This window comes from Mauremys reevesii, linkage group 1 (genome assembly GCF_016161935.1).
Source record: "Mauremys reevesii isolate NIE-2019 linkage group 1, ASM1616193v1, whole genome shotgun sequence".
NCBI lineage: Eukaryota > Metazoa > Chordata > Testudines > Geoemydidae > Mauremys > Mauremys reevesii.
In genome coordinates, this window is record NC_052623.1 from 297,607,571 (window position 1) to 297,633,178 (window position 25,608).

General features: G+C 41.9%; 1 protein-coding gene across 11 annotated transcripts in view; it reads left to right on the forward strand.

The window, feature by feature from the left end:
* Window positions 1-25,608, forward strand: part of GRIP1 (glutamate receptor interacting protein 1) — a 536,924-nt gene that overhangs the window by 356,324 nt on the left and 154,992 nt on the right. The window lies entirely within an intron of this gene.

Here is a 25,608-nt window from a genome sequence, read left to right on the forward strand (position 1 = left end):
CCTTAGTCACACTGTCTCAGTGGTCTGTGCTGCAGTGCTGAAGGTCCAAGGTTCAAACTCTGATGATGATATGGCGATGGAGGAAAGCACTTCAGTTGTGCATAATAGAATTGGTTTTTTTCTATCTAAAAACATCTTAGGCAAACAACTCCCTTCTGCCCCCTTTCATTTAATGAATGTTGTTTAGACTGCAAAGTCAAATTCTCCAAAGTTAGAAAGCTCCAGAATGAAGATCTCCTGTGCTGCCTTTGTTCTGTATGTATTATTATGCAGTCTTTAATTACATGGTCACATACTAGTTTTTCTAGTCCAATAAAAATCAAGATTAAGTGCTTCCTGAGGTGAACACAGATCTCTGCTGGTACCATAGTTGGGTAGGTATTTTACATCATGAGTCAATAAAACTCATCTTATTAAGTATCTGTTTATTACATTGTATTCTTTCGGGATTATTTTAAAATTGAAATTGTGGGAGGAGGAGAGAATTATTGAAGTTTAAAGTTACGTATGAAACAGCTTGTGCCACATGTCCATCACAGACTTGCATTCGATGTGCCTACTGCATTTGGGAGAAGAACGCACACTTATAAGGCTAGGTTCTGTGTTTCCAATATAATCCTTGTGGAAGAAGTGAGAAGAACCAACGTCTAAAATTTTTGTGCTTGGCACAGATTCTTCCAGTTTCAGCCTTGAATGCGAGTAGCATTTACACCATCTCCGGCTGATGAGTGTGATGGGGGTGCTCTACTTACTGCTGCAATGGCACCTCCTCCTGGCTGTTCTGGGGATTAGCTCCATCATGCCAATCCCGCTCCTGTTGCATACCGTCTCTCTCTGTCTCTCTTGGTCCACAGCTCCTCTCTCACTCCAGGAGCTGCTGCTGCCTCTTTGTTACTCAGCCCTCCAGCCAGGTCACTCAGCTTTCCCCACTTCAAGGGTATAATCTTTCAAAGTCTCTTCTGTTCAAGGGGCCTCCGGCAGTTCTCACATCCAGTGCCCTGACCCTGTCACTCCTCCAGTGACCCAGGTAATCTTCCAGTTCACTGCCCCACCAGTGCCACTTCCCCAGTGTCACGTAGGGAAACCCAGGCCCACTCTCTACTCAGGTTCCAACCCAGATTACCTAATAGCTAATAGAGTACACCCCATCACAATGAGCAATTAAGAAACCTGGGAAAAGGAGGTTCTTATCTTTTGAACAAAGTACTATTTTCCATCTGCCTATCCATTGGGAAAATAGTCTTCCAGAATCTTTGGTAGAGGAAGTCCCCTTAAATTTTTCTTCGGCTTCTGTTTCTATGTATAAGAGAGAATTTGTTCAAATCTGAAGGTGAATTGACCATTTCTGCCTTATTTGAGAGATCCCCTTGGCTCTTAAGGTGAAGGCTGACAGGATTCACAAACAAGAGGTGTAACCCTACTGGGGTGTAACATATGTCTCAAGTTTGAATTTGTAGCCAAACTAAGAATTGTTGCAACAATCAACCTAACTTCAATGCCTAGAAAGATACTGGAACAAATTATTAAACAATCAGTTTTAAGATTTAGCGGATAATACAGTTATAAGGAATAGCCAACATAGTTTTGTCAAGAGCAAATCATGCCAAACCAACATACTTTTCTTCTACAGGGGTAGTGGTCTAATGCAGTGGTCCCCAACCTTTTTTATCTGGTGGGCGCCGGACGACGAGCCACTGAGGACCGTGGACAGTGGACAAGCATCCGCCGAAATGCAGCAGAGAAGCGGCAACTTCAAGAGGCGTCGCCGCTGAAATGCCGCCAAAAATCAGTGGCATTTCGGCGGCAACGCCTCTTGATGACACTGCTTTTTTGGCGGTATTTTGGCGGTGACGTCTCTTGACGTTGCTGCTTTTCGGTGGCATTTCGTCGGATGCTTGTTCGCGGGCCAGTACGCAGGTGCAGATAGATGCCTCGGAAGGCGCCATGGCACCTGTGGGCACCGCGTTGGGGACCACTGGTCTAGTGGATGGGGGGAACAATAAACATGATATATCTTGATTTTAGTAAGGCTTCTGAAGCAGTTCCACATGACTTTCTGTCTTTTTTCCCTTAGCAAGGAAAAATCAAATCCACAGCTACAAAATGGGGAATAACTGGGTAGATGCAATATTGCTGAAAAGAATGTGGGGGTTATTGTGGTCACAAATTTAATATGAGTCAGCAGTGATTCTAGTTACAAAAAGACTAATATCATTCTGGGGTGTATTAACAGGAGTGTTGTTTGTCAGACATGGAAGGTAATTGTCCTATTGTACTCGGCATTGGTGAGGACTCAGCTGGAATACTGTGTTCAGTTTTGGGCACCACACTTTAGGAAAGATGTGGGCAAATTGGAGAGAGTTCTGTGGAAAGCAACAAAAATGATGAAATATTTAGAAAATGTGACCTATGAGCAAAGGGTTAAAAAAATAACATGTTTAGTCTTGAGAAAAGAAGACTGAGGGGGTACCTGATACCAGTCGTCAAATAAGTCAAGGGATTTTATAAAGAGGATGAGGATCAATTATTCTCCATGTTCACTTGCAGTAGGACAAGAATTAACGTGCTTCACCTACAGCCAGAGAGATTTTGGTTAGATAGTAGGAAAAACTTTCTAACTATAAGGGTAGTTAAGCTCTGGGATAGACTTCCAAGGGATGCTGTAGAATCCCCATCATTGGAGGTTTTTAATAACAGGTTAGATAAACTGGCAGGGATGATCTCTGTATACAGGGTCCTTCCTCAGCATAGGGGGCAGGACTTGATGACCTCTTGTGGTCTCTTTCAGCCCTATATTTCTATGATTCTATAAGTAAGACTGGAGATTTGTCATGGCATCTTTGATCAAAAATCACAGAACAGTCAAGGTAAACTTAGTAAATGTCACAGGTTTAAGGAGAAATGGTATGTAAAGTCACAGGAACACCATTGAAAGTGATGAGGCCACATGATGGAGGGCGGTAAAGTCCAGTCCTGCCGCTAGGGTGGGATGTCCTTTGGGGATCTGGTCCTGACCGTGGATAATAGTAGGCCCTGAGGGGAGGTGGAGGTGCAGAACAAACCAACCTCTCACTATTCCTGCAGCGGCAGCTCCTGTCTCAAAGGGCTGGCCCGGCTTCCGGCTCCAGCCCATTGGTTCTGAAACAGCATGCAGGTGGGGCTTTCTCCCATGATGCCCCACTCCCTTCCTGGCCCAGGCGCTGCTGGATCACCTGCCCTGAGCTTTTGTGACAGCAAACACAGTCAGCCAATGGCTTGGGTGACCCCCACACCTCTGCAACCTGTTAAATCTCAGACACAATGAAAAGTTGTGGACAAACTGTAAAGTCACTGTGTCCATGACATTTTTCATCACCATGACAAACCTGAAGCCCAAACCAGGCATTTCATGAAATAAATGTCCTGTGTTTAATTCCATTTTATCCCCAAAAGCAGGGAATGGATTAAACATCTCTTTGAAACAGAGCTTGTTTTAGATACACAGTGAATGCATTATTCATATGATGAGAGTATTTGTCATTTTAATCATGTCTTTGCATGGCCCAAAAACAAATGACTGATTCTTTCTTAGGGATTTATAGAAGTTCTGAAAGTAATGATAGTTAATTAAAGTGATGTGTAGTAACATTATACCCAAATTGCATTTTAAAACTTAGAATTAATACTGTGTGCGTGTATTTATTTGAATCACTGGTTAGCTCTGCAGTTTCTTTTCTGTGGTAAAAATCCTGAGTATGGAGGTGGTGTTGGCACTGACAAACAGGTTACAGAGTGAGAGAGAGATTATTTCCTCTCATCTCCGCAAGATGCCTGCATTATTCAAATGCAGACTGGCACATGATGTATTATGCAGCTGAATTGTTAATCTGTCTGTGTACTAGATTGCAACATCCTTGGGGCAGGGACTATGGCCCTAATTCAGGTAATGATCCCTATCAGATCAGCACTTCAGCACCTACATAAAGCAGTGCTGCCAGCCCCACATGTTCAAAAATCACAAGTCAGCCCCCCAAAACCATGAGACTTTACAAATAATACATTTTTGTTTTCTTATTTGCTCTTGGTGTTTGATCCTTTAGTGTTCATTGTCCAGCTTTTCTCTGCAATCAGGAGGACTAGAAATATACTTTTTTGACTGAAAACTGTTTCTCTCATTCGCTCTCATTTCTGCAGGAGATGGGAATTAAGAAAAATACCAAATATTGGGAGAGTAGTGATAAAATTGCAAGAGTGGGCAACACTATTAAAGAGGCCCATTGAAGTCAATGGGATTTAAGCATCTACCTAAAATTAAGCATGTGCTTAAATGGTGTCTGGAACAGGGATGGACTCAAGCAAGTTCTGAAGTGCTTTCCTGTATAATAATGTATATCTCCTTATCTGTTTGAGTAGCACAGAGGAGTAAAATAATCATTGTAAAACAAGCATAGTATTTCTTTGAAAACCTATTAAGCCAAATGTGTTTAGCATGGCAGATTGTTCGTAATTTGAAGTTTGAGTGCTTGAAATGTTCACCAAGATACTGGGGTGAACTTTTTGGCAGGTGGTGTAATTATTTGTGGCTTTACTGACTTAGAGATGGGAATTATAACCATGTTGCTTTCTCTCCTCTGAGTGAAATCCCATACACTGCACTCAGCCCAAGTACTTGGGCTGCACAGTGGGGACCTTTCCTGGGCAGAAGAAATCTCCTTTGCTTTAGGCTACAGAGCAGTTATGTAGCTGCAGTAGCTTCTGCACTGCCTGATCTACTCAGCAGCAGTTGCATGCTGTCCTCCTTAACTCACAACTGTCCTGCTTCCCAAAAAACCCTGTGTTCCTGCAGAGTCTGGCTCCATGATATGCAGAGGGTGTTAGGCCTTGTCAAATCTTGCTCCCAGCTGCCTTCCTGTGCCAGAATGGCATCAGGTCCAATGAATATGAGGCCTTCTGCGCCCATGGTGAGATCAGGAGTTACCTTCGTAGAGCAGAAGCAAGAACAAGTGTACAGAACTAGAATTTAAATTTATTTACTTGACCTATTATTTTCCTTTTGCCCACCAAAGCAGGATTTTTCCTCCTGCCATCTCAGAATTTGATATTTAATTGCATAAATGTACAGTCTTTATTTGTAGATCAGTTGTTAAATTTGGGCACCATGTTTTGACAGAAAACTGTCAAGTCTTTGAGGTCTGAAATTAAACCAACCAGTTTTCTTTCAGTATATAGGCACATCCAAGTATATTGTATCATCTCTCCACTATACCTGCTGCCCTTATCCTTGTAAGCATGCTGGATCTTTTCGTTTACAAGGCTCTCTTCCTGCTGTACATTGCTTGATCTCAAAAGTGGAGCTGGCAGTCTGACTGGAGGGAGAACATGGTATGATTGCACAACACTGTGTGCATCTACTACAGTAGTTCAGCTAGTGGAATAGTTTTTATTTGCAATTGTGAAGCCTCATTTCGGAGGATTTGGCTGACAGAATTTTAATAATCAGTAATAAAATGTTAAATAAACATGAAATTTTAGGGTAGGTTGAATTTTTGGACTGGAAAGTGATTCTTTAAGGGAGCACATGCAAAGGAAGAAATGTCTTGAAATGAATGTCAGGAAAAAGATTTATGATGCTGCTATCTAGAAAATTGTTGCTATATGTAATTTTCTTAGTAATGGTAATAAAGCAATAAAATCTTGTGATCCTTTCATGTGATTTTCAGAGTTAATATACAGTGTATACATACACTCTCTGTGTGTGTTGGCTGCAGACAGGCAGTTTTCTTAAGGCCATTGGCTCTGAATATATACAGGTGCTGTTTATCTTTTTTATAAAACCAGAAGTGTGTGCAGAGGGGGGTTCCCTGGTCCGTGGCATCTGTGCAGCAACTGTTCATATTCTGTCTGAGGCAACACCAAATGTGAAATTCCTGAGGGGAATACCTTGTCTAGTACCCAAGACTAATGGATGAGAATATAGGTCAACTGGAAGCAAGAGAATTTTAAAGGCCAAACTAGTTGCTTCAATATAGTAACATATTTTTTTAAATCTGAAATGTCCATATAATTTTGAGAACAGAAAAAAATCTGTAAAAAGGAGGTAAGTAAAGGTTATACAGAGTTTTAGAAAATAACTAATATAAAAGTAATAAAATGCAAAATGAATGTAATGCATACGTCACGTGCAGGTTACAGTAAGCATTCTGATTATCCAGAACATATGATCCAATATATAATGATTCAGTTTACAGATTAAGTCAAATAAAATCAGATTGGCTGAATTTAGCATTTTGATTTTATATGCTTCAATTTTGATGAAAGAAGAGCTATTATGGCATGGTATAATACTGGAATAACTGTAATGTAATATTTCTTCTTTACGAGATTAACATAATCTTGGTAAATGTAAAGGAAAATGTAGAAATGTTTATGCAAGTAACATAAAGAAGCAGCGTGAATTTAAAATCAGATTCACCTTACGTGATCTGAGGATGACAGTTTCATTAAATAATATTTGTTGAGACAGACGATGTCTCACAGGGTTAGTCCTGCTCTAGCAGAACCATTCAAATGTGACATAGTTTAGTACTAACCAACTAATCTGATCGTTATTTGGTAGCCTATGTCAAATGAGTTTGGTGGGCTTAGTCCAGTCTGTAATGTGCAGGCATACACATAATAAACAGGCCCACCATATCTAGCATCATTGCTTTCATTCTCAGTAGAGAGTGGAACAACCAAGTGGGCCTAGATCTAAATTATTCCCGTTTTCTCCTAGACCCCGATTTAGGGTTGCCAGGGGTCCAGTTTTCAACTGGAACACCCGATCAAGAAGGGACCCTGGCGGCTCCGGTTAGCACCGCTGACTGGGCTGTTAACAGTTCAGTCGGTGGTGCAGCGGGGCTAAGGCAGGCTTCCTGCCTGTCCAGCTCCATGCAACTCTCAGAAGCAGCGGCATGTCCCCCTTCCAGCTCCTATGCATAGGGGCAGCCAGGGAGCCCCCACCCCAAGTGCCGGCTCTGCAGTTCCCATTGGCCAGGAATCATGGCCAATGTTAGATGTGGGGGTGATGCCAGTAGATGGGGCAGTGCGCAGGTACAGAGCCGCCTAACCATGCCTCCATGTAGGAGCTGGAGGGGAGACATGCTGCTTCTTCTGGGAGCCACCTGAGGTAAGTGCTGCCCGCAACCTGCACCCCTCAACCCTTCCCACGTCCCTGTCCCAGCCCCGGTCCCCAGGCTTTAAGCCCTGCAATCACTGCAAACAGCCTAAGCTCATCAGCAATCTATATACCAGCTGCCTAAGGTGCTTAGGTGAAGGGCACATAAGTGACAAGTGCCGTATCTGCAAGTCCTTTAAACCTAGGATGAAGAAGGAGCTTGATATCTGTCTGAAAGTGCTCCTAATGGAGTCGGCACTCACTCCGGCATCAGAGCAGCGGTCCAACTCCGCACTGAGCACCACAGCCTCCATGCACAGTGCTCCACCAGCGCTATCCATAAGCCGGCACCGGTTCCCCTCCATGGCTCTGGGGAAGAAGCTGAAAAAGACTGAGAGAGGAAGATCTCCTACCTCCTGTAAAGCCCAGGAGAGGGCTGGGGGTGAGCCACGATCTGTGCCAGGCAGCTCAACACCCCCTTTGAGAAGTCGGACCCCAGCTCAAGTCAAGCAGTGCAGGCCATCCCCGGCTTCGCCTGCAACCCCGGGATAGCCGTGCAGGCCCCAGCCAGCTTCAGGTGCCATCGACACCCGAAGCTCATTGAGCAGCTCAAGAGAGCCTGACACTCCCAGTGGCACCCACACCAGCTCCTGCGGTACCCAGGTCTCAGGGAAAATCTGCATTGGGACTTATACATGTGTTCCTGCATCAGCGATACCGATCCCTATCGAGAGGGATGTCCCACCAGCATTCACCTGGAGAGGCAAGCTCAGTGGAGCCTTCTTCGGTCCCCACACCGGGGGCACCGATCGAGGGACTTGAGGCATACCTCGTTGGTAGATTGGTGCAGATGCTCTGAGGCATGCACCACCCAGCAAGAACTCTGGGACTAGCTCCGACCGTCTCCAAGGGCCCGGGACTGATCCCAGGACCAATCGTCCACCAGAGACTGCCAGTCGCTTGGCTATCATTGCCTGTCTCCAAGAAGGAGGTCACCCTACTCAGAATGATCCTCCCGGCAACCAGCCCATAGTAACTCCCAGTCCCGTTCGACATCCTGGTACTGGTCAAGAAGCGTGAGGTATGGATCGCTCGGTAAAATCCGCCGAACGCCATTGGTCCCAGAGAGCCTGACCAAGACAGTCTTCGGTGGCCTTCCTGGCATACATCCCTTCCAGGATATCTGTAGAGCCTAAATGTGGTCCTCTGTTCACACGTTTACCTCTCATTACACCATCACTCAGCAGGCCAGAGACTACGCTGGGTTCGGCAGAGCTGTGTTGCAATCTACACGTCCGTGAACTCCTACCCACCTCCAGGGTACTGCTTTGGAGTCACCTAATATGGAATGGACATGAGCAAGCACTTGAAGAAGAAAAGAGAGGTACCTTTTCCATAATTGGTGTTCTTCGAGATGTGTTCATCATGTCCATTCCATGACCTGCCCTCCTTCCCCACTGTCAGAATTTCCAGCAAGAAGGTACTGCAAGTGGGGGGAGCCGGTGGCACCCCTTATACCGCGCCATGCGGGTGGCAATCCTGGGGGCACCAGAGCCAGTCCCATGCGGATACTGCTGAGGGAAAAACTTCCAGCACCACTGCATGTGGCGAGCACACACACCTAATATAGAATGGACATGAGCAACACATCTCGAAGAACACCAGTTACGGAAAAGGTAACTGTCTTTTCATGTTGGATAGACATTCATTTTCTCTCATTTCCACTAATGCGACTGATTTTGAGACCTTTGGGGGCTGATTTCTGTACTCTGTCACACTGGTGTAACTCCAGCATAACTCCTTTGACTGTAATGGAATTATTCTGGATTTGCACCAATGTAATTGAGATCAGACGCTGGACCTTAGAAACTAGCCTACAGAAACTTCCATAGTTGCTCAAGCAAAGCTAGGGTGTGATATGGCTTTCCCCATGCTTAGTGCCTAGTGGAAGACTAAGATCCACCTGATCATTTTTCAGTGATTCAGAATCTTGAATTAAAAGCCACCACTCTGCCAGCTTGGTTCTTTAAAAGAAAGGCAACTAAGCCCACAGAGCAGCCTCTGAACCAAAAGCAAGTGGAGCCTGTAGTCTCTAGAGGCCATCCTTACAGCAGCGTCCCTAGCTGGGAGCCAGAACTGAGCAAAGGTGGGGGAGCCAGGGATGGGACAGGCTCTGGGGGCAGCCATTCCTTGCTCCCCTGGGCCTCCACTACTGCCCTCCACTTCCTTGCAGCTCCCCCCCCCCACTTAAGCAGTACTAAGGAGGCTCCCCTTTCTCTGTCCAACCTTGGGACCAAAAAACCTGTTTTCCTTCGTGAGCATGGGGGACACACTGCTCATTTGGATATTCAGGATTTTAGGTCAATTGAAATTTGGATACACAGACTTTACCTATACATGGCATGATAGAAAACAGAGGGAAAATAAACTGAAGTGCATCCCAAAATGTGCCCCTGATTGGACTAGCAGTCTGCATGCCATCAAAAATCAGCCAATGTACCATCTTTGGTACACGTGCCATAGGTTGCCAGTCTCTGCCAAATAGGTGAGGAATTGACGTGCATCCACTAGAGAGCCCTCCAAGATTTGGTCATTGCCTTATACTGCCTTCCCCGCCCCCCCCCGGAAAATGTAATTGCATATCACTGCCATAGAGAGAGAGAACAGGGCCTCCACAGAGCTAGACAGGAATGTTTGGGTTGCCTGTGGCCAGTGGAGTCAGAGAGCTGACCCATGGCAGGCATGGACAAGGCTTCCTCATGCTAAGGACAGGTGGTAGCGAGGTGCCTCTCAACCTTGGGTATCCGTGGAGGCGTCACACTTGGAAAATGAATCATGGTGGTAAGTGTGAGACTAGGAAGTCAAATGGCACTACCTTAGTCAGGTTACAGATGTGTCATTGACCTTTTCTTGTGAGCAGACAAGCGTCTTTTTCTCTTTCCTTCTACACTGTATTTTATCAGCTTAAAATTCTCACACTTGCCAACAACTGGTGAAATTTTTAGCACTTAGAGATCCATCACTGTTCACCTAAGCAATCAGTGATACTGTGTGTTTTGAGTGATTTCCTATGAGAAACAGATTTTTTTTGACCTGTGAAAAGCAACTGACCTTCTAGTAAGTGTCTCTATACCAGCTGTTCTCATTATATTTGCAAAGACATATTCTGATTGTCGCTTTTGATGAGATACTGAAATTGTCATGTGTGTTGGCAGAGCTGGCTCCAGGGTTTTTGCCGCCCCCATTGGTGGGGAAAAAAGAAAAAGAAAAAAGTCGTGATCAGCGGCACTTCAGTGGCAGCTCCACCGCGCTGCTTTCTCCTTCGGCGGCACTTCGGCAGCAGGTCCTTCCCTCCAAGAGTGACCGAGGGACCTGCCGCTGAAGAGCCGGACGTGCCGCCCCTTCCCCTTGGCCGCCCCAAGCACCTGCTTGCTGCGCTGGTGCCTGGAGCCAGCCCTGTTTGTTGCTTCCCTATTCACTATGTATGTCAGTAGTTTAACTGACTGGGGGCTTTTGAAATAGTTTTTGAAACAGCTGCAGAGCTCCCTACAACACTGAAAAGTCATCAGTTTGCTTTCAAGAATTTAACATGAAATAAAACATGATTTTCCCCTAAAATTTATTGTGTTGGTATCATTACACAAAAAAACACAAAAGCAATGTATCTGTTATAGAAAATAAAAAAAGAACCCCCTCGATTGTTACATAAACAAGATCATTATTAAGGCTACATTTTAGTCACAGGTATTTTTGGTGAAAGTCACGGGCAGTAAACAAAAATTCATGGCCCATGACTTGTCCATGACCTTTACTAAAATTACCCACAACTAAAACTTGGGGGGAGCTTCTTGGGGGTGCCACGGGTGCTGGGGCAGGGCAGTCCAGGTGCTGGGATGGGTGGGTGGCAGTGCGTGACCTGGGACCCCTGCTGGTGCTGGGGGGGGCACAGGTGGTGGCATGCAACCCAGGACCCCCGCTGGTGCTAGGGGGGAGGTTGTCGGGGCTGGCAGGCTCCCTACCTGGCTCCCCTGCCCCCAGCAGCAGAGTTTGGGTGTGGGAGGGGGCAGGGGGATGGGGCACGGGACAGGGCGAGGCAAGCTCGGGGCAGTGCTTATCTGAGGGGCTCCTCAGAAGTGACGACATCCCCCACACTCAGCTCCTAGGCGAAGGCATGGCCAGGCAGCTCTGCCCACTGCCTCCGCCCAAAGCACTGGCTTTGCTGCTGCCAAACCTAGGGAGGGAAACAAGTCAATGTCAATCTTAATGAATATATTTGCTTGTATACTACTGTGATGGCTGTGTATACTACTGTGACGGCTGTGTATTAGAAATACAAATAATAGATATTTCCTGGACCTTTTCAAAGGAGCAAATCTTCCTGAATTTGTCAGAGAAAGTGAATCTGTTATAAGACATTCTGTCTCACTACTATGATAGGTAGAAATGTATAAATGGCAATAAAAGCCAGCAGAGGTTCTGTTTTATCCGTTCAAGGTTGGAGTAATTTGGTAATCTCCTGGAGACTTTTGGATTTTGTTAATCACGTGCCTGCTTGAGTCTTTATTCAATGGGCAGTTTTTCTCTCTTTTTTCCATTGTGGAGTTTTAGGTAATTAAGTTGCTTCTCTAAGGCATCCTCTACAAACTTTTTAAAAGACATTAATGGAACATATATAAAAATCTCCAGTTCAGTTTCTATACAATGATTATGTGGGGCCTGATAATAGCGAGGGAATGAATAGTACATTCACTCTAATGAGCAGATCTGTATACCAAAGTATATTTACTATTTATTCAATAATTTATTATGTCTCAACCTTTCCAATATGAAGAAAAAGTGACCTAATATGTATTTCATATTGGAGAGGCAAAGCTAGACAGTTTTTTTTTTCAAAAGAAAATCTGCCATTTCCTTTTACTTTTGGTGGAATCAAAGGCAGTAACTATATTTTTGGAGTTGATATGCCTTCCTTGATCCTGTGTGTGTGTGTGTGTGTGTGTGTGAGTGACAGAGAGATAGAGAAAGAGAGAGAGAGAGAGAGAGAATATATATCTGGAATACATAATAGTGTGAAATAAAGATTTTATTGACAAAAGTTTGGGATGTCCACATTGAGTGGCAAAGCCACAAGTAAACTGGGGGTCGTTCCAAACTAGCCTTTGCTTCCTTCACATTTAACTATACAGGGGAGGAATCAAAGGCTCTTTTTTAAGGAGTGCACTTTTAGCTCCACATTCACTTCACAGTGTCACTAGACTTTAACTCCTAATTTTGATACAAAGGAATGCACAGTTCAGATCTCTATATTAGACTAGCGGGTGGTTTTGATAACTTCTGAAGTAAAATACAACATTTGTAGAATGTAGACATTTTTGGGGGGGTACAGTTTATTATCCTTGTGCAACCTTCAGACCTTCTCTTCACATTTTATCTACATGGCTGCTTATGTCCCCTAGTGTGATCATGCAGTGAAGAACAATGAAAAAGAGCTCTATCCAATAGCCACGAATTAAAACTGGTACAGAAAGTTAAACTGTCCCTGTTACAGAGGACCTCTGACCAGAAGTAAAAGAAACATGAACACAACTTTGGGGGGAGAAGGACGCCATACTGCAATCAAGAAAGGAATGCTGTTATTTATAAGCCAGAAACAGTATCCTGAATTTACTTTCCTAATGTGGACAGAGTATATATTGATCAAGGCTGGGAGAGGTGCCAAGCTCCAATATTAATTGATTATATCAGTGGAGCAGTAGGAAGTCTCACTTGAAAGTTGATAACCATGAGACAAGAATCCGCCACATAGTACAACTTTCTCCCACAGTAGATGACATTGTGACTCCAAGCAACTGGCAGATAAATAGTATGGAAATGAGCTAACCTCTGTGATAGAGAAAAAACAAGGTTCTGGAAAACAGAGAACACACATGTTACAGCTGAATTATAGGTCTCCCAGAAAACCATGAGTGATCAGATCCTGTCAAATTCTGTGAAGAACTGATCCCAGAAGTATTGCTTATGTAAGCAAAACTAAGAGAGATCAAAATTTATAGAGCTCCTAGAACACCCACAGGGGAATGTTGCTGATGGACCAAGACCATAGTGAGACTGCATCATTACCATGAAATCTATTAATGCTGCAATAAGTCTGAAGTTTAAAAAACAAACGGACCCTCAAACTTATTTGTGTGAGGTGAATGCCTAAGCACCGCCTCTGTGGGTGCTCCAGGGCTGAAGCACCCATGGAAAAAAATTAGCAGGTGCTCAGCACCCACCTGCAGCCAGCTCCCCGCTCCCACTCAGCACTTCCCATCTGCTGCTGGCCCCTCTGATCAACTCCTCGCCATCCCTCTCGGTGCCTCCCACCTGCCATGATCAGCTGTTCTGCAGCGTGCAGGAGGCACTGGGGGATGGAGCGGGGGGCCATGTTTGGAGGAAGGGTGGAACTGGGGGGGAGGGGCGGAGCGGGGGTAGGAAGAGGCGGGGTGGGAGTGGGGACTTGGGGGAAGGGGTGGAGTGGGGGTGGGGCCTGGGGCTGAGCGGGGGTTGAGCACCCCCAGGGAAAGGAGGAAGCCAGCACCTGTGGGTGAATGTGTGTAATTTTTCTAAAACCTTTCAGATTGAGTTCTGGCCAAAAGGGTGGGCCTTTAATAAAATCAGTAAGAACTTAATATTTTCCCAGTGCATTTGAAACTCATTGCAAAATTGTGCCTGCAAAATCAGAGGCCCAACAAGCCATTCACATACCATGCTGATAAATGTGGTGTAAAGATCTAGTGAGATTGTTAACATTCTGGTCCATTACTCCCTATATGTTAACAAAAAGAAAATGTATAATAATAAGCACATGGAGCTGGAGAACACATAGAAAGCATGAACCTCAGACTACTCCAACAACAAAAAATAATCATAGGGTATGTCTACACTACCCGCTGGATCGGCAGGTAGTGATCGATCTATCGGGGATCGATTTAGCGCGTCTAGTGTAGACATGATAAAATCGATCCCCGATTGTTCTGCCGTCGACTCCGGAACTCCACTGCAGTGAGAGGCGGAAGCGGAGTTGACGGGGGAGCAGCAGCAGTCAACTTGCCGCCGTCCTCATGGCCAGGTAAATTGATCTAAGATACGCGTAGCTGAAGTTGCGTTTCTTAGGTCGACACCCCCTCCCCCAAGTGTAGACCTAGCCTTAATTATACAAATAAGCTGGAGTTAAGTATTATCTGAGATAACCTAGCAATGCTTGTAACTGATAGTACAAAGTGCTTTTCATAGTCCAAGTTTCAAACAGTATGATCCTCACAACATTTTTTGGGAGGTAGAAGTTCCTATTTTCCATGCGTAGAAACTGGAGTAGGAAGCTACAATATTCCATTTGATTGATAAATAGATGGGTTTCAATATTTTAACTACACTAGTTACTAATATTTTTTTCCAATAGTGGTGGCTAATATAATACCTGAGAGCCAGATGGCCTTTAGGCCCAGCAGTTAATCAACTTGCATTTTAAGAAGACTCAGACACCATCTCTCATTTATTTATTTATATCTGGTTTTTGACATATGTACCCTTTGCACAACTCTGTGGCTCCCTTAAAACATTATAAACATACAGTTAGTACCACAAGTTCATAACTATCAGCAATTAGAATTAAGCAGATGTTCCTTGGATTAATTCCCAACATCCTCCATAAATTGGAGGAGCTGAGAAATTCCATGCCCACGCTAGCTTTGAGATATAAGACACCTCTTATCCAAAGAACTTGTGCCAAACCTCAGTAAGGTAACCACTAACCTTTGAACCATGGCCTAATGATCAACTAACTAAGGCTTTGTCAAACCAACAAGGGAGCAAGTTCCAGAGTGGAACTTTCTGTATGACTGTTCTCCATGATGCTTAAGCCAGGTCCATGCTAGAAACTTTTGCCAATATAGCAGTGTTGATTAAGGATGTGATTTTTTTTGGCGACATTTCTTATACCAGCAAAAGCCCTAGTGTAGGCATAGTTATACTGGAATAAAAATGCTTTTGCCTGTATAGCTTATTTCACTTGACAAACCACTACCTGGTGTATTTGCCAAAGCACTTTTTTTTGCTAGTATAAGCAATGTCCACAGTGAGAGGGTTTGCCAGTATGTCTGTACCAGCAAACCTTTTCTAGTACAGACCTGGCCTTTAGCTAGCTTATTTACAAGCAGAAAAGCTTCTCATGGGGGTGGGATCAGCATAGAAGTTTATACATATTTGTTTAGGAGAAAAGTTCATAGAATGGCTGACCATTTTGTGCAAAAATAATGACAAAGACTTTTATTAGATGCTTTTATACAAGCAGGGGGCACCACTTCTATCTACTTTTAGTTCAAGAACCCCTGGAGGAGGTGACCTAAAGTATCAGTTTTAAAATTATCGGAATTACAGTGCATTCTGAAGAAAAAAATAAAACTTTAGATGAGATAGTCTAGTGCTTCTTTAGTTTAGACAACTATCTCCTGGCACTATTAAACACAGTCGGCAATCTCTCATGATCCCCTACTACGGGTATGAAATAAATTTTAGGGAAATCTCAAATCATGCCTATAGGCAAAAGTAATCCTTCTGTCCATTTTAATGGGCTGATTATTACATATTTAGGAATAAAGATAGCTTCTAATATATCATCTTTTTGTGAGGTAAATCTCAGCTCCATAAAACACATTAAAACTAATACGAACAAAAGGAATATACTCCTGTCAAGTGGGTAAGGAGAGCTTGTGTCATAAAAATGGAAATAAAGCCAAGAATTATCTACATGCTTTTCAAATAGTATCCTTTATACTGGTGTCCTGACCATAAATGGGAATAAATTTGTAACTAGAAAAAAGAAACCACAAGTTAAATTTAAGTACCTTGTGAAAGTTAAAGACTGGTGACCATATCCTCACTGACCTAAAATTATACCAGTGTGCCTTCAATCAAGAGCCAAGTCTGGGGACTTGCATTTCCTGTATCAATTGGGTTAAAGATAGAAACAAATGAGCCCAATCCATTGTCATTACCTAAGCTTTCATGTAACAGACAAAAGGGAGAAAATTACCATGAAAATTGCTTTTTGTGATTTCAAAATCTGAGCATTGCATTAATATGCTGTTTCACTCTACAAGTTTCAGTGGGAAGAGAAGTAACTACAAGGATACTAACAATCCATCTTTGCCTTATATGAGAATTCAAGGAAGTAGAGGAGCTGAACACCTGAAACTCGAATTGAATCAGTGGAAAGTGCAGGTGCTCAGCACCTCTGGAAATCAGACTCTAGCGTGACAATAGAGAGTCTCAGTGCAGAGGCGCCTCTGTCAATTTCAGCAATAACATTGATAGTCTCCATGTGAGGGAGTAAGCTCAAAGATCTTTGGAGCTCAGTGATGCCCTAGAAAAATTAAAAATAATAATAAAGGATAAAGTAAAAGCAGTGGCAGAATAGATTGGCATGGTAGGTCTCACACCTGAGCAGAGCATCTCTTAGATTTCTGGGGCCTTAAACAAGAGTAAGATCCCAAATTCTTTGCTTGGGGTAAGGGAAAATCAGATCATGAGCTGCCTTCTTCCACTTCTGGTCCTGTTCCTACAAGGTTGAGTGAGTTTGACAGTATATTGTTTTAACAGTGAGACTGGAGGGGAGGAGAAGGAGATGCAGAGTTTGCATGGAATGAAGTACCCTGACAGAGCAGGCCCTCAAATAGACACTTGCTTTGCTTAAAGAACAGGAGTACTTGTGGCACCTTAGAGACTAACAAATTTATTTCAGCATAAGCTTTTGTGGGCTACAGCTCACTTCTTCGGATGCAAGCTTGTTTTGCTTAAGTTTAAGGATGTCCTTTCACCTCAAAGTGAAATCACCTGTTCTCTCATAGTCCTTCTCTAAGAAAAGAAGAAATCATGTATTTTCATAGAAATAATTGATCCACACCATCGTTGTGGATGTCCCATATCTTAATACTGCATATAAGTTGCATCGCTAGTGTATATCGTGTAAAACAAAAGAGAATTTCTCTGCTTCAGATTAAAGACAGCATTTTAACCTGGTAGATAACATTTTTCAGCTGAAATTTTTACTCTTTCATTTCACTTGAATCTTTCAATTATTTCTTCCTTTCTGTTTTTGTCCGCACTGAATTTTTTCTGTACATTAAACAGGATATTGAAAAAAAAGAGGCATTGAAATGGATACAGTAAGTGAGACACACATGCTTGGGACATACATGAACCAGAATTTGTAACTGGTTGTTTTAATATTCTTAATATTGAGACAGACTGACATTAGTCTTTTCTACATTCCTTCTCGTCTAAACTTTTCAGAGCTTAAGATTCATCAAGATGTAATGTATGTGTGTGTTTGTGAGTGTGTGTGTGTGAGAGAGAGTGTCCCTTTTCATGGGACATGTCACATTTTGTAGTTTGACTGGAAATATTTTTACTTCTAATAACAGTATTGTTCAATGTTGATATAGGCATGTTATATTTGCATCTCACTAGGACTTCTGGTTTGTGAACTGAATACTGTAGATGAAAAAAACCTTCACATTTAAAGGCTTTTTACTGCCTCATAGCCTAACATTCACTCTGTTATGTGTGCTAATATGGTACCACTTCAGTTTTGTGATTGATTTGGTGAGAAATATTTGCATTTTAAATTGCAAAAGAAAGCAACCTTCACTACATTCTTATGGCTCAATGTTTCACTGCAGTGCTGTATTCAGTAAGTCTGGCTCTGTAATAAATTAGCTCATGCAAATGAATGCATCTGTCTTCATTTCTCTTTGCCATTAGTTCATTATGCGGACATTAAACCCCAGAGAACAAGTAAGGAGATTGATTATAAAATACAGAGCACGGGCTATACGGAGGAAACTTCAGAATTATAGACTTTTTTTCCATTGGCAAACATCTTTAACAAAAATTGAAATCCTTCTGGATTTGAAATACTTATTGGCAGCGAAGGTCATCAGCACTTCTGTGATTCAGCACATTTTAATGTAAGCCAGAATTTTATTTTGTAGTGCTTTAATCCAGCCTTGGCCTCGATGATACCTTTTCCGAACGTTTTTTTGGTAGTGCGCTAATCAGTAACTTAATGGTCACATTGAATGGTAAAATATAGCCCTCTCTCACCATCAGCAACTCCTTTTTGTAAATCTTAAATTTCTCCCATTTAATTTGGTGCTGTTGTTTCTGAATTAATCCTGTCTTTTTATTACTGGGAATTTTCTATTTTAGAGCATCTAAAAATATTCCATTGCCCCCTATAAATCAATAACAGCCTATGGATTACATTCAAAATTTCATCTTAAATCCTCTATAATAGATACAGTGTGATTACCAAACAAAAGCCAGCATAACTCTGTGCCATGCCTGTCAGAGCTTTCATATCCATCACATTTCCTAGCAACAATAGGTCTCATGAAGTTTTAACATTTCTGCTTAAGCAAATAGATACATCAGTGCCAAAAAATCTCTAATAAGGCAGCATCCAATTCCTAGATAACAATTTACATTTAAAATAGATATGATATATGTGGATCACACATAGCTGAAGGATAGTGTGATGTCTGATTGTAAATTGCATCCCCACTACAGATATCTTACCATTATTTAGAAGCAAATTTTGCCTTCTCTGATCCTGTATATCATGCCACTACGTTGCCTCTGGTGCTGTTCCTTTCTGTAACTGGGCTGTCTGACTTACTCTCTAGAAGGAGACTATCAAGCTGCTAGGTAACTTGACTAAAGTAATAATCTTTTTCCAAGGCTCAGAGGGTCAGATTAGTTGTTGAGTTAACAAATACCTACATTTACATGGGGAGAAATTTTGGCCAATTGACCAGTTTTGCCCATAGTCTTCTAAATGGAGGTGAGAAAAGGGGAGCTCACAGGGAAGACCAAAATCAGATTGAGTGCAAAATGAGACCCTGTACTTCAAAGGCATCTACTAGGGATTTAAGCCCCTAGTATCTCCATAAATTAGGAACCTAATTGATTTCCTTGTGTAAATCACAGGTTCATGCATCTTAGATGCAAAGAAGTTATCCCAAGTGTTTAATCACAGCTTTTACAGGCCTTTAATTCCAAAGTGGGAATTTTTTGTAATATTTTAATGAAGCCTCTGTGTGCCTCAGTTTCCCCGTATGCTGCATTGTTACCTAGTGGGTGAAAAGGGTCTGTGTGCTCTCCGAGCGGGCTAAAACACAGGTGTGAATGGTGCCTAGCTGTCTGGAGCCTTAGATCCCATATCAGTGGAGCTCTTGAGAAGACAATGGCAAATCCAAATGCCCAGATGTGGACACCTAGCAACCAATGACCCATAGAGATATGATCTTCCCCACCTCTCAGCAAGGAAGCTAAGCTGCATCTCCACAGCTGGGCGGGGAGGGTGTGAGGTGGAAGTGAAGCGTTGGCTGTGGGAAGCAATGGAGGGCACACCTGGGAGTCTGATGAAGGAGATCAGATGGAGGGACAGACAGGGCTTGAGCAATGGGGTTCATTACAGTTTGGCAGGGCTCCTGCTGCCCAGAATGGGCTGTGCTCACCAAGGACTCCCTGTGCTGTGTGCCAGTTGGCTAATAAACCCTACTGTTTGACAGTGCTGGCTGAGTGTCACTGCAGATGCTTGCGGAGTGCATTGCTCCCTAAGACAGTACAAATCTCCCTCAGGGGTCTCTCTCAGGGGGTCTCACTGAATGGTGCTTACAGTGTGAAGCAGTGTTGAAGGCCCAGTCCAACAAGACAGTGAAGCCGACTGGCTTACCCTGGAGGAAAAGTGGGACCCCTATAGGGTCTGACACACTGAAAAGGTCCTCCCAGAGACTGTTCCAAAACTGAGGTCATAGCACCGATCCTGTGGATCCATGGCAAGTGCCTTAAGCAATTGGTTCAATGTTATTTTTCTCAAATATGTAAGTCACATGTAAGAATTTGTAATATAGTTATTATTAATATTTCACTGGCTAAATCCATTGGCATCTACACTGAATGTCCGCTAGAGCAGATTTCTTTAAGCAAACCTGAGTTGACAAGCTATGTATTGAGTTTTATAAATGGGAAAGAAAGCTCTCCTACCTTGTGACATGCTTTGAGAGCAATACGTGATCACATTCCCCTTTAAATGAATCAAAAGAAAACTCTCTCTCTCATTAATATCTTTTCTCTAAAGGACAATAGGTAACATCTGTAGACAATATGACTGTTCATTTTCCAAAGTCTAGTCCTTCTAAACAAAGACAATGGCAAATATAATTATCGTGCCAAATCTCCCTGAATACTAAAAAGTAGGAATAGAATAGCTCAGCTGTATATATCCTATAAATGAATAGAAATCTTACCTCCTAAGTACTTAGTATTTCTATTTATTAATCTAAATGGGGGAAAGTCTACTGCCTCTGCTTTCAGGAGAATGGTTGCTATTTAAAACTTCAAATTTCATAATATCATTTTTAAAATTCACTAACATTCTATATCTGTGAATAATAGTTTAACCCAGGAGGATATAATGCTGGTTTAGCATATTCTCCTCACATCCTCATACCTTCGGTTCCATCCATGTATGTAAGAGACACAGCCAGAGGTTACAGAAACGAATGAGGGAAACTGCTGTCTTACAACCCCGTGTAAAATAAAAAAAAGTCAGAGTATATAATATTGGTAAGTACAGCAGTCTTAGAGGTTTCATAATACCTGCATCTAATGGAGGAAATTTGAGCCTAACCCAGGAGTCAAATATCTTCACATAAATAATGCTGCTCCACTCTGTCAAAGGCTATTTCTGTATCCAAGGAAGCAAACCCATCCCAACTGTTCCCACAAATGCATAGAACCTAAAAGTCTTCTAATATTAATGGCAGAATGACTTCCTGTAATAAATCCTGATGATTAAACATTGATGGTTGCCTAGCTGCAAGTGATCATGGCCTGATTTTGTGTGTTATGTGCAAACAGAATATAGTCCTGTCCATAAGCCCATATACTTGGTGCTTTAAAGAGGTCAATTTCCCGAAGCTAAAAACTATCATGAGAAAAACTGCGGGGGGGGGGGCATGGAAATTAACATAAGAATGTGAATAATAATTGGGAGTTGTTTAAAGATGCTTTATTAGATGCCCAGAATAACACAATTCCAAAATCACAAAAGAAGGCTTAAAAACATTCTAGTTAAGGAGGAAAGTGAAATCAGCAGTAAAAAATAAATGAAATATATGAAGCAAATGGAAAAATGGAGAAGCTTATAGCAATGAGTACACATCAGCATTTAGGGAATGCTGACAATTGATAAAGGGAATTTGTGGTCAATAGGGTTAAGGAAAATAAAAGGAATTTTTTTAAATACAAAAGAAATCCTAGCAGTGGTATAGGTAAAATATTAGATATGAATGGTAAAGTCGTCAATTGTGATGTAAAAAGGCATTAGTATTCAATAAGTATTTCTGTTTCTGTTTTGTATATGGAAAGAAACAAGATGATGTATTCATATCTTTACAGTTATACGGAAATACTTTCTATTTTATCAGTAACTAGAGAAGATGTTAAAAAAGCAACTATTGAAGTTAAATCCATGGATCTGGGTAACTTGCTCCCAAGGGCATTAAAAGAATTGGCCAAGGAGTTCTATGAACCATTAATGTTGATTTTTAACAAATCTTCGAACATTGGGGCAGTTCCAGCTGACAGGGAAAAAGTTAATGTTGTGCCAGTATTTTAAAAGGGTAAATAGGATGACTTTTGTAACTATAGGCTGATTAGCCTGACACAGATCCTGAGCAAAATTATGGAAAGGGTGATATGGAAAGTAATTTGCAAATAATTAATGGATGGTTGCATAATTAATGCCAGTCAACATCATTTTATGAAAAATAGAGCTTGTCAGACAAAATTGCTGTTGCTTTTAGATGAAACCACAAGTTTGGTCAATAAAAGTAACTGTTGTCATAATATATTAGACTTCGGTAAGGCATTTGACTTATTCCTATAAGATGTTCTGATTTGAAAAAAAGTATCACAATATAAAAACTGCATAGCATACATTAGATAGATTAAAACTGCTAACTGATACATCACAAAAAGTAATTGTAAATGGCAAATAGTCATTCCCTAGGATTGTTTCTAGTGGGGTCCCACAAAGATCTGTTTTTGAAAGAATGGTATTCAATGCTGTTTATCAATCAGATAAAAGAAAATATAAAATCATTACTGGTAACATTTTCTGATGACAAAAATTGGTGGAGTAATAAATAGTGATAGTCATTTAAGCAGACTGACCTGGATTATTTTGTAAGGGGCGGGATCAGTAGAAAAGCATACATTTTAATACAGTCAAATGGAAGCAGGCATCTAAGAACAAAGAATATAAGTCACACTTATAGAATGGGGATTGTATCCTGGAATGCAGTGACACTGAATATGAGCTTTCAGTATGAGGCTGTACCTGTGAGGGCAAATGTGATCCTCAGATGTATAAGCATGGGGGATATCAAGTGGAAATAGGGTGGTGGTATTACCTCTGTATACAGCACTACTGAAACAGTTACTGAAATACTATGTCCAATTCTGGTGTCCACATTTAAAAAGTGATGTTAAAAAAAATGGACAGGGTTCAGAAAAGAGCTACAAGGATGTCTTGCAATATGGAAGATATGTCTTATTGTGAGAGGTTTAAGAAGCTCAGTCTATTTAGTTGACCTAAAAAAAAGTTGATCATGGTGTACAAGTAACTACATGGGGAAAAGATATTTGACAGTAGGTGGCTCTTTAATTTAGCAGAAGAAAGCATAATGAGATCCAATGATTGGAAGCTGATGCTACACAATTTCAGGCTAGAAATAAGGCACAAACTTTTAACAGTGAAGTAATGAACTATTGGAAAAGTTACCTAGGAATGTGGTGAATTGTCCATTATTTGAAGTCTTTAAAACAGGACTGGATATCTTTATAAAATGTATGCTATCGCTTAAAAAAAGGTCTGGGTTTAATGCAGAGATTACATGTCTTTGACGTGTTATGGAGGTTGGAGGTCAGATTATATTATTATGATAGTTCTTTCTGGCCTTAAAATTTATTAATCTTTTCAGATCTATTTTGGAAATTATAGGAAGCAGAGAATCCAAACTATCAAGGATGGTTTTCTGTAATCAGTGCAATATCAACAGTCAAAAGATATAAAGAGCAGCATTTCTCCATGTCCCAATATTATCTGGTTACCTAATAAAGGAAATGTAGAAGAAATTTGGAGTGGACCCTGTTCAAAAGTATCGGGACGAATCTTCACCATTGAAAATGCCAAATCAACTATCAAGAGTTCAGACAATTCTGCAATAAAACCATTCCAACCTAGGCATGACTTTAGGTGGCTCAACTGCCTAATAGCAGTATACCTGCTCCGAGCTTAATGGGATTATTAAGCTTTGCATCAGATTCAGACAGAAATGTAGAAAAATGAATGCTATCAAAAAGCTCCACCCCCGCCCCCCATCATTAGCACCTAATTGAGACATATACAGTTGTTTAATAAAGTCCCATTTGTAATTTCAGGGCTGCTGTAGTGTACAGCTCACATCTCCCTATTTCAAAAGCACAGGCCACTCTCACTTGAGCTGAAGAAAACTGTTAGTTGTTAAAAGGGTAGGCAAACATTTTCAAAAGCAGCCAGTGATTTTAGATGACTTAATTTGTGAAGGTGCCCACCTTGAGACACCTCTCACACCTATGAATGTTATGTCCATCCAGACCACTTACGGACACAGTTACTCTCTCTAGACCAATACCAAGTGGAATGGAAAAATGGACCATATTTTTATGTTACTTGCTTTCTAGTTGCATTAATGTATTGCCATATGAGCCTTGCTGCCTGCCATTTCATGCAAGCGTAGAGAGAAGACGAGTCACTGTATTTGAGTGTTTCAGCATCAGAGCTATTTTTAAATTGAAAGGACCTTGGCAGTCCCTGAAGTAGTTTAAAAAAACCCACAATAGTAGAGAGAAAGACCTCAGAAAGTAGTCACTAATAAGGAAAAGTGATGCTAGACATTTGTATTGCCAGTCCATGGCTGATAAACAATGCATGGTTCCAAAAGAGGGTGAGTCATTTGGTCACGTACATCGGTGGTGGAAACAAAAGCCAGATTGATATGATGGTGAGGAAATCTCAGTGGAGCCGAGTTAGAGACTGCAACGTGATACCTAGTGAGACAGTAGCTCTGCATCATAAGCCTCTTATGTCAAAGATTGCTGTGGTGCGTTAGACAAGGAGGGAACTAAGCTCAAAAGAAACAAGATTAAAGTACGGGAAATTAAGGGGAAGTTTAACAGATATTTTTGCAAGCAGTACATGATAAGCATCTGAAAACTGATTTGATGTCGGGTGAAGAGAAGTGGAACCACTTCAAAAAGAATATGAGCTACAGAGAAGAGTTTTGTGGACAATGCAAAGGGGGAAAACTGAGGGAAAGAGAGGAGTAATGGGGGATCGATGAAGTGCAGGTAGTGATCTGAAACAAGAAAATGGCATGTAAAGAAAAATAAATGAATCAATCAAGTATAAATGAAAATGAATAAAAAGAAGTAAAGTGAGCTGCCAAGCAGGCAGTGACAAAGGCCTAGGCTTAGATGATTTACACTTCAGGCTGATAAGCCACTTACAAGGGAAGGAGGGATGATATTGTGGCACCATTTGTAAAGGATAACCAGGGGAGACATCCAGGAAAACCTGAACAAGTAAAGGAGAGGTAGAAATAATACTTTGAGTCTCTTAAATGAGGCAAGCCACTTTTTGGTGGAGTTGCCAACATATGAGCCTAATGTGGGGCCTGAGTCTGAGGAAGAGATGAGAATTGCAGTCTTGATAACAAAGCAAACCTACTTTGCCTTGCAGGTTAAAACTTGGTGTAGCCCATCCCTGAGCTCCTCTGAAGCATCCTTCTGTAGTGTCCAGCTCCTATCACTGGACATTTACAGTAATTACCAGGTTTGCTATTCCCTAGGGAATAGTGTATACACAACTTGACTGGTACAGCTCAGAATCAGGTCCTTTATAACACCTCAGTGCATAGACGTCTTTATAGTGAAATAATTGTAAGTTTATTGTCAAAGATAAAGAGATATTGAGAAAGGATGAGGGAGACAGAAATTGAGTCTAAATTAACTCTTTTATTACACAGTGGTGAGAGAAAGGGTCAAATGGTGTCTAAAACCCTTAAGCAGAGCCCACACCCTCTCTCAACACACTGGGCTTTGAAACCCATGTCCCCTAGCTAGCGAGTGCCATTTTGTTGCGGGTGAGTCCCTCCATCGGGGTATGCCAAGTCCAGTTCTGCTGCCCTCGATTTACACAGCAAGGATAAGAACACTTAATTACTCTTTCCCCAATAACAAGGAGACTGAGAATCCAACACCAGCCAAAAGTGATCATTTGGGCAAGCAATCCCATCATGCTGAGCACCTAGGCAGGGTGGGTG